The following is a 14,300-nucleotide window of genomic DNA, read 5'->3' on the forward strand; positions in this document are numbered from 1 at the left end:
TTAACACGATAGTTCTCCATGATTACAAAAAAACCAAACAAACAAAACCAACACCTTTAAGATTTTTTTTCCTCACAATATTTCTTGTCCTGTTCTTTGCACTGTAGGGATGTTTCTCTGGCACTGAACTAGCATTCTGGTTTCCACTTCTGTTCTTGTTTTTGTATGACTTTGCACTGCAGTCACTGCACACTGTCAAGTCTGTGTATGGGTACCCAAACCCAGCTGCTCTCCTTACAGCAAAGGTTATATTACTTAACAGGATCCCTACTAAATACTTCCATACCAATTAAGGTCTTTGGTCTTTGAAAAAAACTCAAGGAGTTCCTAATTCAATTTAAAAAAAAAAAAAAAAAAAAGAATCTGGGGAAAACCAGATGCTTTTTCTCTAAGTATTTATTAAGTCCCTTGACAATTATTTCCAGAAATTCACTGCACTTCCTCAGTTTTTCCAGTATCTTGTCTGCTGTTACTGCTGTCCACAGATGTCTGTTCTGGAAAAGAAATTATTCCAGATAAAAAATATTATTGTGTTTTCAAGTGAATCACCACACAGCACTGCAGGAAGTCTTAATCAAAATGAATCTCTATTTCACATTCTGCTTTACTCAACCATTATCAGGTTTACAATTTACTGTCCTTGCTCATTGCCAGAGTTCACCAGAGAAGTAGTTAGGCAGCTTGTATGTATGAAATTATTGAAAACATGACTATTATTTCTGAAAATCATTTCAAAACAGCATCAATTGATCAAAGAGCACAACTCTCATCATTCTGTTGGAGCAACATCAATTTACACTGGCTATTAACTGCATAGTGCAATTAAGCAACATGAACAATTCATACATTTTGATGGATTTTTTAGTGTACTTTCAACAACGAAGTGACACATTTTAACCAGTAATCAAGTATTAGAATTCAATGCAAAGAATAATCCTTCCTTCCATATAAAATATATAAATACATACACAAGACAGGAGTATTAATACTGCAGTTGTACACAGGCAACACTGACTTCAGTACTAACACTAACCAGTAATGTGATCTAAGAACGGCATTCCCTGATCCTGAGACATTTCCCAACTAATTACAAGTTTAAAAAATTTTGTTCTCAAAACAAAGTTCTACTTGTTTTAAGAAGAGAAGAAATTGTTCTTTTTTCTTTCACAACAGGACCTGAATGATCTGTCAAGACACACTGTTGAATAAACACTGGGTTTTTTGTATTTGTACATCGTACAGATGACAAAATATGCATTAAGATATGGAGTGCTTGCCAAATTCTTTCTAGTGCTGTCCAAATTAATTTCTCAAATTAAATTAATGTGAATTATTAGAAAATCTACTGTCTAAGATGAAAGTTATCTCAGTTAATACAAATGCCAAAAGGGTTTTGAAAAGACCTTAAAAGAAATGCAGTTGTGTGAACATCAGGTTCTGGCATTTAAATTGCCTTATGACCCATTTACAGCCTAATCATCACTACAGTTTTTAATCTTGCTCACCAAGTAAGGGCTTGGGGAGCAAAGACACACTGAAACATAGGAAATGACGCACATTTACAATGAAGAAATCAAACCACACAAATGCTTCTACTCAGTTCCAGTACAGGCTTGAATTTAAACCATGACACAATTTATTTCAGTTCAGTTCCATGCCAGGACATTGTGAACTGATCCAAACCCCTCACTTTGCAATGCAAAATTCACAGAATTCACAGAATGACCAGGTTGGAAGACACCATCAAGATCATCGAGTCCTACCCAGCCCCAGCACCTTAACTAAACCATGCACTGAGTGCCACATCCAGGCTTTTTTTACACACATCCAGGGATGGTGACTCCACCACCTCCCTGGCAGACCATTTCAGAACTTTATCACCCTTTCTGTAAAAAATTTTTTCCTTATATCCAGCCTATATTTCCCTTGAAAATGTTCTATCAGGGCAAAGTCCTGCAAGGAAATGGGGCTGTTAATACCAATGCCCTGCTCCATTGCCAAAGCCTGGGAACACAAGTTCTCCTGAGGCATCTCCTCTCCCACCTAAAGCAGAGTGCATTCCCCAGACCCTGGTGCTGCTGGGATGGCCAGGGGTGAGATGGAAGCAGAGGTGACAGAAATGGCAGCCGACCCTGAGGTCCCTCTGCTGTGCCTGGTGCCTGGCCCTGGAGGGACACAGCCAGGAACTCACATCCAGGATGAGAGCAAAACACACAACTGCATCCATCATCAGCAACTCCACAGAGAGTGACAGGGACAATTTCAGCCGAATCCATCTACTGAGGGCTCACAAGAACTGCTGACAGTGACAACTCTGATGGACATCAGAGCACAAAGATGTGCCCAAAGGATTCCCAGCAGGAGCAGTGTCCCAAAAGGAGACCCACCCTGCCAGGGCAGGCACTGAGACCGGCAGAACAAGCTCAGTGAGCAGCAGCTGGGCTCACTGAGGGGACAGGGACACCCAAGGACAGAGGCTGCGCTGCTGGGCACAGCCAGGGCTGCCAAAGGCGTCCCACAAACAAACTCCTCACAGGGGGACAAAGCACATTGGACCCACAACTCCTCCTCAGCTTCAGAGAATTTAACATTAAATTCCAAGTTCAGTGTGAGCCCAGAAGCTCTGAATGTTTGCAATATGCACTCAGCTTTGGTTTAATGCCCTGCTGGTGTCACACAAACCCTTCCCGTCTGGTGACACCCCCAGAGCTGTGTGCTGATCTCAGGGATCAAGATGGGGCGCAGCTCCCTGCTGCAATAATCCCAGCCTCCCTTTGTGCAGGAACACGTTCCCCCTGTGCCTCCTGCCTCACATCACACCAAACTGCACAAACTTCAGCTATGCACAGACAATCAAGACCTCAGCAGGCCAGCACAGTTCATAGTTTGGTTTAGAAAACAGTTTTTAATGCACAACTGTATAACTACACGTTGTTAAGAGAAAAGTGAGTTTTGTTCCCTTTCTCAGTATATTTATCAACAGCAAATGGAATAATTGCAACTGGTAAAGCAAATCAAAGCTGTGTTGCTTTCCCCAGTTCTATAAATGGGATTCTTCCTGCTTGTTTTTTTTATTTCACATGAGAAAAAGCTAAGGAAATAATAATTTATGCTTCAACATAGTTTCCTATTTACAACTAAGGCATGAAATAAAAAAGGGAATGGCATCATTCCCAGTGATTCAAAACATCAGTGTAACTTGTTAGTGACACTGCCAGTGTCAACTGGGGGGGGAAAAGTATCAAGTAAAGCACATAAATCAAGTTTACAAAATAGCCTGAGTACCCTGTTAAAAGACCATCAATAATCTAGTTTCTAAATATAACTTTTAATATATCACAGATTGCAGCCTGGGATCTTTTTTTACGTTTGCTTTTTTTCCTTGCCTTTTTTTTCCTTCTGCTTTCTGCCCCGGGAAGACAGAAAAACTTCTGTACCCAAGATTTTCTTAAAATTTATGAAAAGTGGAAATTAAACCACTAAGGAATTTAAACCTCATCAACACACTTTGCTTAAATTAGGTATTTATAATGAAGGAATAATGTATGATTATTCAAATTTGCAATGAAAAACTAAGCCAATAAAGCAATTTTATTACCCAATGTCATATAAATGCAAAAAAAATCAGCCTGAACAGACTGAAATTAGCTTTATGCTTTAAGAAGCAGACAGACCGTTCATACAGTCTGGAGAAGAGCATCCTTTCAAGCCATGAACCTCAGACCCTGCATTTGTGGAAGGACAGTGCCACCTTCTGGAGACTGGTGCCTGTTCGTGCAGCCAACATCAGCCAGACACTGCTGAACTTCCATTCTCGCATTTACCCTCTCCTGCACAAACTTTTTTTCCCCCTATCAGTGATAGCACGTAGCACATTAAAAAAAAAAAAAAATTGTAATTGAGTATCACTGAATATCTGAATTAGGTGATTTTATCAAAATGGATCATTCAGCACACAATATTCAGAAATACCCAGCAAAGTTCTCAATTTCTTGCCTTTTTTTGAACAGTTCAGTAAACCCACTTACAAATACATTAAAAATGCAATATCCTCCTAGAAATCCCTTGATATTTGCAAACATCTTCAGAAGGAAGGCAGTTTTATCGAATCATTATTAGAATTATATAACAGGATTGGCAGAATCACAAGGTAGCTGGTAATTCCCTGAGGATCAGAATCTGCAGAGCGTGCATGAGAGGAGTCTGGGAGAGCTGTATTTGCTCAGTTGGGTGAAGTGGAAATTAAGGTAGAATTTAACTGTAGCCAGTAGCAGGTACAAATCTTTGCTTGGGAGATTCAGCTGGGACAGCAGGAAAAAATTACTTCCTGGGAGCTCTGAAGCCTCTGGAGGTAATCTGCAAAAAATCTGTGTTCATAGAGATTTCTGAAATTTGGATACACAAAGCTGTACCTGACCTGATGGAGGGGTGCCTAAAGTTTCTGCTCTGTGAAAGGAGTCGGATTAACTGAACTCCAGAGGCCCCTCTCAATCAATGTTTCTCTGATTCTGTCTGAACCAGTGATTTTTTAAAGACCCTAAGTAAGGAAGCTAAGATGAAACAGAACATAGATTATGTTTTATCAGAAGCAATGTTTTTGGTACATACCACAAATTCACTCCATACTCTTAAGACAGCAGTATGTACCTGAAAAGCTGATTTGATCAACTCTTTTAGTCAAGTACTGAATTATACACTTTGCTTCAGGCATCTGAGCCATGATGTCAGAACTGAGAATGGCTCCAAATAAAGGCAAGCAGCCTGAACCTTCAGCCTTTCACCCAGAACCTCCTGTAGGAACAAGTTTGCTCTGCATTCCCTACAGAGGAACCTCAGCTCAGCTGCATTCACTGGGCCTTCCAGCAGAGCATTTTCAGCAGACTGCTGACACCTCTGGGGCAATTCAGCAGCAGGTGCAACACGTGGAAGCTTTAAGATTTCAGCAGATTTCACCTCATATGATTTCCTGCAATAACATTAATAAATGCCACATTATTTTCTGCAACTGGATCGTTTGTAAGGCTGGTGACAGGAGTTCCTGAATGAGGTGAATCCAATGAACAGACAAACAGTAGCAGTGAATAAATGCAGGGCATGTTTTAGCATGTAACAGTATTTGTGTACGAATTCCCTCTAACAGAATCTGGCTTCTGAGAAACACCCAAGCCCCAACCACTATTTGTTTTTGCTAGGATAGTTGGGATTGCAGAAGAAAGACAGGAAAGCCACCCTAACTACTGAACCAAAACTAAGCAGGCTTTGTCCTGCATACAGGACAACCAAAACGTGGTTTTAATAAAAAGATTTCAAGTAGTAAATGGCCCAATACTTAAGTCATATTTTATAGCTGACTTCAAATTCCAAGTGTGGATGTGGAACAAATTTGGTTGATGGATTAAGGAGTTCAGTATTACTGCACCCACTATGGGTACATATTCATGTAATTCAATAGTTGTTCAGCCCTTCCTTTGAAAGCAAAAAATTCAAGGTCCTTTAGTCTATCATTTGTTCTAAGTATTCTCAATTTTTTTGCATCATTTAAAAATTATTTACCACCACCATTTGACATTTTTTACTATCTCACCAGTATCACACAAATATGATGACAGCAGTTCTCTCTATTCCCAATTCACTGACATAAGCAACTTGCAAAAATATATAAAAATAAAATGCTATTTATAACCCTATAACAAATATCTATATTCTTCTTTCCCATATAGAAACAGGGACATTTTTTACTACTGTCATACTACTGGGCAATAGAGATGGAATTACCAAAAGGGCATGCTGTTAAAATATTGTATGTTTGTTCAATAACTCATTTGTTGTACAAATATACAATTCATTCAAGGAACCATAGCAGTAATTTTCTCAACAGCACACCCCTACATGGGCTGCACCAAGTCCTGTTAAATTAAATATATGAAAACTTATTTAACTTCTTCCCTTATTCACTGCCACAGGTTCTGGGCAACAGACCACTGTACCCAACAAGTACCATTTCCTCTAAACAAAGCCCCTCTCTCATCCTTCAGCTCTGGTACCCCATCTCTGGTGACCTTACTTCTACCAAGAGCTAGAGAAAATGCAGTTTGCAAAAGGAAGTTCAGGAAGGTCAGTTAACTTGCTTACACCAAAATGAAGACAAGGAATTTGGGATTCTGTTTGGCAGCAGCCCAGAACTCTCCATGCTTTGTTAGGTTACTAAGAGAGCAACCATTGTGTAATTGCCTGAATCTCAAAGACTGAAGCAAGAGCCCTGTGCTATTGAAGTAATGCCTTGCATTAGCACTGTCAGCCATCAGAACACCCTGAAAACTGAAATGATGAAATCACCATGGCAAGCTTACTCCTTTTAAACAAGAAAACCCAACTACTTGACATTAACAAGGAAGGAGCTCCTATACTATGGTAGTGTAGCAATTAGAGAATAAATATTTAGTGGAATGCACATGCAGGGATATGAATTCATATTTACTGATTATGTAATGAAATCTGAAAGGGCATTTCTGCAGGTCAGTGGGAGTTTTGAGGTATCCATAGTAGCCAGATATCTATAGCCAAACTTTCTAGGAAAGGCTTCTGGGCTTTCACAATATGGCTATGTTTGGGGGATTTAAGAGGTTAGTACTTCATTGAGAGAAGAGACAAAACCAGATTAAAATCTATGCTCAAAGATGGAAGTACAGAATTTTGAACACAATGCTTAATGTTAGAATTTAATTTTCTGCTTTGGGAAAAATATCTAAATCCTTCATCACATCCCTGAAATTTGTCTTTCTTCACTTTCTTCATCTCCTTTACATAAGCCCTAACATTTTTAATTGTTGAAGGGCTAAACAATTCAGTAGCTTTATATTTTAAGCAGAAAGTTTAGACAAAATTCTCTAAGTCTTCAACCTTTCAATCTCTAGTTCAGATATATTTTAGCTGGTAAAACAAAGGTATTGATTTAGCTGGTAAAACAGAGGCATTGATATAAAACATCTGCTGTCTTAAGTACTAGAGGGTGTTAAAAATACGTAGGGACATCTCCAATGCATTAGCACTCCCACATCATTAATTAAGAGTAAAAATCAGCTTGAAGGGATTAAATTGTGTGTGGCTGACAAGGGACAAAAGCTTTATCCCTTTAAAACAAGATTAATTTGCTGCTTAAGAAGGATAAACAAAAGCATTTGAAGTCTCTATGCTTTAGACTAAGCAGAAGAGATTTCTTGTTTGGTTACAATAGTTGGTGATGTTCTATTAGAGAAAAATCACCTTTTTCTCTTTCCATAATGTTTAATGAAAGGAGATCCTCTCATAGTCTGAATTTTGACAATGTGGTCTGAATATCACCTAGAGATGACAAAAAATGGGTTCCTGTTTCTGTATAGTCAAGAACTCCATTTAATCCCTTTGGAATTTCTTTCCATTAAAGTTTTCTCAATCAAACATTTTTTGCTGGCTGTTTCGCTGACAGGCTCAAACTTTCCTAGGAATGGTTCAAAACATTGAAGTCTTCGGAAGAAGACAGTGGTAAACCCACAACTTTGGACATCTTTCCCAGTGTCTTTCTTGCAAACCAGGATTGTGATTAGATGGATTAGAGAAACGTGGCATCTCAATTCTTCTGCTTTGCATTTAACTTGCCTTGTTACTGCTACTGCATGTGGAGAAATGTGGGAGGCTTTGACAAGTTTATTACCCATGATGAAATGCAATTTGTTTATTCTCCAACGCAAAATTATAGCATAAAACGTGTTCATCTTAAAGGCACCAGATTCTCAGAGAGCAAATATTTCACTTTTTGCTTGAAAAATTTGCTGTAATTATGCCTGATATTAAACCTCATTGTAGCAAAAGTTCAAATCACTCAGACCCAAATTCAGCTGAGGCACCCACCTGTATTCCAAACATTTAATACCAGGCACATGCACCAGAACTTTGCTGAACAGCAAGTGACTAAAGCCAAGTTACATTTCAAGGGTGAATATAAGTGCTTTGCTGAACTGAAACATAAATACATCAAAGAAACAGCAGGGGTTGATTACTGAAGTGATATTTGTGAAATGAGGGGATGGGATTTTACAGTTCCCAAGCTGCAAACTCTACATCTGCTAAATTTTAAATGATCATTCAACAAAAGCTGTAAAGGCAAAATTAACTTCACACAACTTGCCAATGAGCGCTTTTTAAAGTTTTCTTGTGCAGAAGTAAATGCATATTCAAGTTCTCCACCCCTCGGGTCTCAGGTCTTTGATTAGTTCAGTGTATTGGGAACGGATATTGAGTCTTCCACAGGTAATTCAATTGCTTGAATTTAATTCAGGAAAACCAAGAGATATTCACTGTTTGACTGCCCTGCCTGCTCAGAAGCCTGCACAACATGCAATTTAACTCTCCCGGAATGCTGTCTACACTACAGAAACTACCTGTCTGATAAACAGGTATGATTCGTGCTGATAAAAACTGAAACAGTAATTAATACTGATACAGTAATTAATAATTGGGAATAATAAAATAGTTAAAAGTTGTAATGCCAAAGAAGAGAGGGAGAGGAGGGGCTCTACCCCCCCCACCCCTTCCCAGCAGATGTTCTCAAGGACCACAGGAAAGAAGCTGAAGATACAGTTGCTAAAAATGAGCAAAAACCTGGTTGGGTCCCAGAAAATGCTAATAAATGCTAATAAAGGATTTATTGCCTTGCTATGCAGATGCAGTGATACATTAGTCTGGGCTTACATCGTACTGGCTTGGTGCGCATGTGTGACCCAAAGGTGAATTAAAGGACACAGAGGAAGACTACGAACTCTTCATCCCAAACGACCCCCAAAGACTGGCGCGACCCCCAAACCGAGTGGTGGTAAAGGTGGTGATGAGGGCGGAGACAGAGATGTGACGAGCGGAAATGGGAGGAGATGGCGTTTGCACATGGCGCAGAAGGAAGAACCTTCACTTGGCAAGCTGGTACGTGACGTGGCACGGGTCCATGAGCCCTGCACTCCGCACCCCGCGGTTATCATTTGCTTATGCGCCATTATTGGAAACAAATTATCCCTTATTTTAATCAAATGATATTGTATCCAATTTTATAGTTTTTTTTTTATTTTGACTATTCAATTAAAATTGCTACTACCTTTAATATTGTTTGGGGTTTTTTTAATGATGGGATAATTAGGCAAACATAACACCTGTTATCTGATGCTTACAGTGGCTAGATGGGCATTGATATAAAGCCCAAGCCATCACATACAAACACAGTGCTTTCTGAAAAGCAGCTTTTAAATGTCCAGGTAATGCCCATATCACTAACTAAATAGCTACATTACTCTCTAAATACCTACATTACTAACCAGCCACACTGCTTGCTACCACACTCCTCTACATATGTGACCTCCAAACTTTCTTGATCATACAAGAAAGAGTAAGCAAGAAATTTTTGAACACAACCCCCAGTATATGTATATTTATTTACAGGTTGTACACAAAAGCCACTGTACTAACATATTATATACACAATAAAGCATACACAAAAGTTGAAACCAGAATAAATTAAGATGAAAACAATATTGTAATTAACTTGTATTAAATTTTATATAAACTTTTTTCCTTTTACTAATTGTACTATTGTTACTACTATTTTAAGTGAGAACAATTGTGTGATTGAATACACTTCATTAGTCTTGGTTCAGTATTTTGAGATTCAAAGGTCTAAGTTCAGTTTATTTCAACACTGTTTTAATGGCTGTCATAGCTTAAAGTTTGATGACAAGTTCAAATGGAAGAATTGCATCATTGGCTGGGCTTAATAAATCACGATTCCATCCACCAGTTATACAATGATTTCTGTTTAAATTTGTATAGTTTCTTTTTACCTTCCCTGATGTCACTTTACTGTTCTTGCAAACTGACTGGAAGGTCTTGCATTTTCGAATCTTTAAAATCACATTAAAAATTTTTGAAAGAGACTGCACCAAGCCTTGTCCAGCAGAGATTTTAAGCTTTCCAAGGCCTGTGCCTCTGCAGGGAAACTTCCCTGTTTTATCGTTCACTGCAAAGAACATCATCCCTGTGCCTGGTGGGAATTCCCCTCGCCGCCAACCGAGGGAGCTGCCGCAGCAAAGCTCCGAGAGGAGCCCGGCACCATTTGCTCTGCAGGCTGGAACTACATCCCTGCACCTCATTATTTTCTCCCAATACACGCAGTTCCCTCGGAAACCCTTCGCACCCCGAATGCCCTAGCCCCATAACCCGCCCGAGGTGATCTGATGGACTCGGCTTCATCAGCAGCTTTACAGCTGACCTGGGTGAAATCACCTGAACCCATCAGGTGACTCTGAACTTCGAACGTGCTCTTTGTAATCCCTGTCATACATAATGAAACTGAAATATAAAGCTCAAGCGGCCTTGATTTGGGTAAGCACTACCTAGCAACAACCAAAACATCAGTGTGTTATCAAATGCAATTGTCATACTGAGTCCAAAACACAGCACTGTGCCAGCTGCTGAGAGGAAAATGAACTCTCGTCCAGCAGAAACCAAGACAATGACATAATATTTTGTACTTTGCACCAAGCTGAAGCTTTGGTACGCAAATTAATTTCTGTGGTTTCTAAAGGGGTGCCTCTAGCAGAGAGTCACTTTCTCTAGAAACATTACAGGAGCAGCAGCCCATACCAAAAGCATCTGTTTAAATTTGCCCTGCTAAGTGAATTAAAGGCGATCCGGGCAGTTTTAAAGACTGTGTTGCGTGTAAACCCGTTTTGCAGAGTTCGCAGCGCAGACAGCGCGCTTTGATTGTTGGGTGCCAATGCCGAACGCTTCAGCAGGACCGGGCGCTGCGGCCTCTGCGCCGCGCCAGGCCCTGCTCACACCGATCGAGAGCTGGGCTGGCAGCGCTAAAAAGTTAACTCATAAAAGGGAGTTCGGTTTAAAAAAATAAAAAATATATAAGAATAACAATAATAATAATAAATTTTAAAAACCGCACCTTTCAGCTCAGAGAGCCCGCTCCGTCAGCCCGGTGCCCCCGGGCGCTGGGAGCGCCTCAGCCGCCGCCCCGAGGCCCCGCGCTCGGCCGCTCCCGGCGCTCCGCAGCGGGACACGGCACAGCTCGGCACCGCTGCTTCCCGGGCTCCACCGCCCCATCCCGGCCGCTAGAAACCGGCGGGAGCCCAATTCCGGCCGCCGTGCCTGGCCCAGCACCGGGAGCCCGGCAGCGGCTGCGTTACCGTGGCCGGGACGCTGAGGCCGCGCTGGACGCACCTCGGCCGAGAACGCCTCACACGTGAGGGCTCTCACGGAATTGAGCACACCTGAGGGGAATTAAACTGCCACAAAGTGTCTGCAGCTGTGCCGGGCCTCAGCCGTGCCAGTGCTGCCCCGCGATTGTCTGCCTGCCTGCACAAAAAGCCTCAGCCCTGCCGTGCCTGCCACCTGCAATAAGGATGGCGAGCACGGCTCCGAGCAGCGTGTGCCATTCGCTGCTGCCGAGGCAGTGTCCTCCTCACCTTTGGAAATAACCCACGGGGGAGTTAATAACGCATAAGTGAGTGCAGGTGCTCGTCTCCAGGCAAAGCGGGAGGCAGCTGCCTCAGCTCAACATGCAAAGGAACTCAGCTCTGTTTGCAAAAATGATTCCTGCAAAGATAGAATGGGCTTGGGTGCATAACCCACAACAGCAACCGAAGGTTTTCCACGTGCCTCATCATGCATCAGCCCACCTTGTGCACAGTGACTTAGGACTTAAACAACCTGCCCCCACACTCCTGGAAAATTATAGAATACAAGAAAATATAAATAAAAAATCTCATTCAGTTTCATTGGTACTCAGTGGGTGTTTCCTCCACTGAATCCAATGCTTTGGCCAATCTAAATCAACTACTGGCACAGTTGGTATGACTTCTAACACTTTGCTCTGGCCAGGTTTGAATTTCTATGGGATCTGAAACTATTTTGGCCATGTTGAATAGTTTGTGAATTTTAAATGAGGTTTCTGGATGTTTTCACAGCAATATATAAATGGTAGCACTACATTTTACAGCGCTAACCTGCTGAAAAATGCCTATGAATGAGTTCCAATTCAGGCCTGTAACCAATCTTGTGAACTGCACACAGAGCATTATGAGTCTAGATAGCAAGTTTTAACCATAAAAACCCCTTTATTCAAATACCACAGGCAAAGAACCACTAGGGTATTTCTGCTTTGTCCAGCTGCAAAAGGCTCAACATCACCTGGAATTCCCAGTGCATTTTCTAAATCCAAGCCAGCACCAAAGCCTGGTTTTGATTTTGAAATGAGAAATACCCTCATACTCAATGAGCATAGGGAGATTCACACAAGCTCTGGTCTGTACTGGCTATGCTATGGACCAGTCCAGCTGGAAACCAGGCAAAGGGAGTTCCCTGCTATTCCAACTACACCTCCAGCAAGCAGTGGCACATTCAGCACACACTGCTTCCACTGCTGGGCATGGGAGTCCTTTTGCTAGCATGTGACCTTTTGGGGTTTATTGTCTGATTAGGAAACTGGAAACAGCATACCTGCTTGTACTCCTCAAAGGAAGAAAGAAACAGATTGCTAATATGAGAGACATTATAAAGAAAATGCTTATACATGTAGTATTTTTCATTATCAGAAGAATTTTCTTCTCCCAACAATAATAATACCTACCTTGCTGTTTATTCACTACATGGGATACCAGATAAGAACTTTTATGGGATCATTCCTGTACCTGCTTTTAATTATTAAGAAGTTTCCTTTTACTCTCATAGCACATTACTCAGTGGTAGATGACTTGGCAATTCAGCCTTGTAATATTACCATTAAATTCAGCAGACTTCCTACACTCTGATTCATTCTGTATCTTGCTCATTTCTGCAACGCTGAGTGGATCAAGCAGTATTTTCAAGCCTGTCAGCTGCCAGGTTCTCAATGCCCAAGATGAGCAGTTTCTGAAACAAACACAGTAATAGCACACTCTTATTCTGCCCCAATTTTACCAAGTGTTTTTTCAGACTCAACTTGCCTCATCTGGCAAGAGCACAAGCACTGCTGTCCTGGTGAAAGGAGGGTCACTTATTACCATATAATGGCTTGGGAGGGACCTTGCAGATCATGCAGTTCCAACCCTCTGTCATGGGCAGGGACACCTTCCACTAGATCAGATTGCTCAGAACTCTGTCTAACCTGGCCTTGAACGCTTCCAGGGATGGGGCATCCACAGCTTTTTTGAGCAACCTGTTCCAGTGCCTCACAACCCTCACTGTCAAGAATTTCTTCTCATTATCTAATCTACTCTCAGTTTAAAGTCATTGTGATGCATTTCTCAAAGACATCTCCTCCTTTAGGATTTTTGAAAAACCAGAAATTCCCAGTTGTCTCAAACCGCCATTAAACAGAATAGTTTGTTTATTTGATATGTTAAAAAAAATTAGGCATCATTCCTGGTAAGAACTCGCACTGCAAGAAATGTAAATATTCAGATAATTTCTGAATTTAATGCTGCAACACCAAAGCAGCCACATGGACACACTGTTTCTTTCACTGAAAAGAAAGGCCATTTGTGCATTTCAAACAATGGAAAAGCTCTGTCAATGAAATGTGCCTTTGGAAGAAACGCTACCCAGGCCACCAGGAGTTAACCCCCTCTTCTGAGTGCAATTCCCTTTCTAAAGCACACTTGTTTTGGGGTTTGTTGTTTTTTATTTCAGCCATCTACTCGAAAATGAAACAAATGTACCATTAATGCCCTAGGAAGTTAATATGTATAACAAAGATTGCATTTCAGTTGTCTTACACACAGCCATTCAGAAAGGGCAGTAGAATTTAGTATAAAAAGTATCACCTCATTAAGTACAGCAAGATATAACTACATAATTACAAATAGGAACAGCAACATTTTTTACATAAACCCCAGACATGTGGAGAACAGTTCCAGGAAGTGAGCTGCTAAGTTCATGATTCACTGGTACTAGTCAGCATGGGTTCAGCAAGGGGAAGTCAGACTGGAGCAACTCTGCAGAGAAATGACTGCCAGGAGCTGAAGGGAGAGCAGCACTGCCTGCCCAGACCTCTGACACTCTCCCAGAAGATCCTGGGTAATCATGATGGGCAGAGCATGCCCTGAGCAAGGCTGCAGGTGACACAAACTGGGAGTGCCTGATACACCTGCAGCTCCTGCTGCCGTCCATAGGCACCTCTGCAGGCTGGAGAAATGGGCTGTGGAGGAAGAGTCCTGCACACTGATCCATCCTGGAGCCATCCAGCTGGAAAAGCCCCTTTGCAGAGAAGGCCCTGGGCTCCTGCACTTGGA

Source organism: Ammospiza nelsoni, chromosome 7, assembly GCF_027579445.1.
Source record: "Ammospiza nelsoni isolate bAmmNel1 chromosome 7, bAmmNel1.pri, whole genome shotgun sequence".
Classification (NCBI taxonomy): Eukaryota; Metazoa; Chordata; class Aves; order Passeriformes; family Passerellidae; genus Ammospiza; species Ammospiza nelsoni.